General features: G+C 39.0%; 1 long non-coding RNA gene across 1 annotated transcript; it reads left to right on the top strand.

Moving 5' to 3' along the window:
- The first annotated feature begins 873 nt into the window (after positions 1 to 873).
- Positions 874 to 2,373, top strand: LOC140578662 (uncharacterized). Its single transcript, XR_011982934.1, has 2 exons — positions 874 to 1,193; positions 2,124 to 2,373. It is a non-coding gene; the product is annotated as an uncharacterized lncRNA (long non-coding RNA).
- Positions 2,374 to 2,954: the final 581 nt, after the last annotated feature.

The raw sequence follows: 2,954 nt of genomic DNA, 5'->3' as shown, positions 1-2,954 counted from the left end.
GGAGTACTGAATACAGCAATTAATGTTATATATTAGTTATTCTGTTTTTGCAGTCATAAATGTACAGTATACAAATATTTTTGGTAGACGACCATACTCTTTTTACTAGTCTTGCAGTTTCTAACTTACATGCCAGCAACAGTTTTGACTTATATACAAATATTTGACTTGTATAGTGTTTTTTAATTTTTTGCTGTAGTGTGTAATGACCATGTTCATTAGCGTTTATTTAACCGACTGGCTTGATGTGTGATCTGAAAGCAGTGTTTGCTTTTGAGCAAAGATAATAGTTTTCAGAAGATTGTTTGATTTTGCAAGACGAGTGTAAGGTATTGTGAGTTCAGCTTGAATTTTAGGATTTGTGCTTATAGTGGTTTGAGAAAAAGAGAGGAGATTTTAGGAAATGTGTTTTAGCAATTCAGGAAAACTGTAAAATGTCAAGGCATGTCAGACGACTTTGAAAGTGGGTGATAGGCCTCAGACTTGATCCAGAGGGTTACAGTAAATACTTATTATTCTGTTTCTTTTATGGTCCTCTTTTTGTATCTGCTACTATGACAAAAAAAATCCCAGTCTATCTACCTAGTGCTGCTTCATTATTCCATCCTCTTTGTGCAATGTACAGTACTGTCAGCAAAACAGCATGATACTACCACCACCATGCTTGACCGTTGGTTCAGTGTTCTTAAGTTAGGAAAACAACCTCACCCTAACCCCTTCAAACATATCTCTTTTCATTGTGGCCAAGCAGAGATGACACATTCACACGTCATTGTCTCTGCCCCCCCAGCTCCCCCGTGAATGTGCAGTCACACGTCATTGTGACTGCTCCCCCATCCCCCATCCCCCGTCCCCCCCCCAGGGCGCATTTTAATATAGGCTACAGCTTTTGATAAGATCTGTGTTTTAGCTGATAATTACATCTAATGTTAAATCAATATTTTTATTTTTTTTGATAAACATCATAATAAAATAGGAGTGAATACATTTTAAAAATAACATACTTGAAGACCACATACATACAGATTCATCAAACAAGTCATCAAACAATCAGTCAGAAAACAGGCACCTTTTGAAAAGGCCTGGCGGGCTAGAGCTGTACTGCGCATGCGCGATACATTCCAACGGCTATTTCACCGGACGTCCACCCGAAAAACTCCACAGAAGTTGAAAACTTTCCCGGTGCGTTTTAGGTAAGTAATTTTACAGTTGTTTGTTTGATTGAAAAATACATTATAAACAGAGAGTTATATCAATTTGCATGCATCTGAACGTTCTTATATTTTTAACTACAGTTTCCAACTCAAATGCTTTTTGAGCATGTATGCGCTTTATTTTAAATTTACAACATTGTTTAATGTATATGACCGCCATTGTGTGTGTGTGTTTGTGTGTATATATGTATTAAAACGCCGTCTAATCTATACTGTGATAGATGTTAAAGTATAAAGTACAATATTGTAGTCAGATCAGTTTAAAACATTTGTAACCATTTTTTCGTAACATCATGTAAAATGATGATTATTAAATTATAACTCAATTCAGCGGGAGAACAAATGTTATTTGCCAATGTAATCTAGTTCCTTTTTGATAATTATTTCAGAACGTCCTTTTTAAATGCACATGATGGACATATTGCATGTATCAAGCATTTTCCCAGCGCCTTGCTTTAGCGTCTCTCGTCCTTCACCTTAACGGGCCTGGGGGAGGGGTGTTTTAAAAGCCGAAACCTGTTTGCAAAGAAACACCATAGGGTTGCGTAGAAGCATGGGCGTAAATTACGGGGGGGACTGAGGAAGAGGAAGGAGGGTTCAAATTTCCGTACATCGCGGTAAATTAATTGGCAGTCTGGCAAAGTTTTAAATAAATTGAGAAGTGGTAATATATTTAACATTAGTTTTTTTCAGTTTTAAATTTGTTTATGCTCTGCTGCTCCCAGTACAATAAAAATGCAGATATTATTGTATTTTTAGGTTGGTAATTGTTAGGTTGGTGATTTTAAACTTGTACTCTGGGATTGACTGATATAGTAATTTGATTATTTTTAGATAAACAGATAAAATATCACTTACTGCCAAATGGAATGCACAAATTTAATTAGATTATTCCTCACTTTTTTCCAGGTGCTGTGTGGAAAAATTCAAAAACGAAAGAGGCTACAAAAGATGAGGTGAAAGGAAGCATTACCTCATTCCTCTACAAAAAGAGACGCAGACAAGAGGCAGAGCAGAAGAGTGGCCCTTCCAAACAGGGGAGAGTGGAATTGGTGGACTAAGAGGTTTTTTTAATTTGTAAAATAAATGTAAACTGGTTTTTTATTTAATTGTGATGTCAGTGTGTGATTTTCCTTAAATAAATATTGCATAAAACTGATTTTAGGCCTATCTGCTTCTTTACTTTTGGTTCAGCCACAGTTTAACTTATCAGTTTAAGACAAATCCCACATCCTTGCCCATATGGGCTGGCCCACATTGTGCCCAGGTGATGTGGCCCATGTGGGGCCCAGATAAATCCCACATCATTTGCCCATATGGGCTGGCCCACATTGTGCCCAGGTGATGTGGCCCATGTGGGGCCCAGATAAATCCCACATCTTTGCCCATATGGGCCCCAGATAAATCCCACATCTTTGCCCATATGGGCCACAGATAAATCCCACATCTTTGCCCATATGGGCCCCAGACAAATCCCACATCTTTGCCCATATGGGCCCCAGATAAATCCCACATCTTTGCCCATATGGGCCCCAAATAAATCCCACATCTTTGCCCATATGGGCCACAGATAAATCCCACATCTTTGCCCATATGGGCTGGCCCACATTGTGCCCAGGTAATTGGCCCATGTGGGGCCCAGCAATAACCCATACCGAACCCATTTGGGTTTTCTGGGCTGGCCCACATGGGGCCCATTTGATTCTTGGGTGCAGATTTTGATGGGGCCCATATGGGCCA

The sequence above is a fragment of the Paramormyrops kingsleyae genome, chromosome 1 (genome assembly GCF_048594095.1).
Source record: "Paramormyrops kingsleyae isolate MSU_618 chromosome 1, PKINGS_0.4, whole genome shotgun sequence".
Classification (NCBI taxonomy): Eukaryota; Metazoa; Chordata; class Actinopteri; order Osteoglossiformes; family Mormyridae; genus Paramormyrops; species Paramormyrops kingsleyae.
This window is presented reverse-complemented; position numbering and strand designations above follow the sequence as displayed.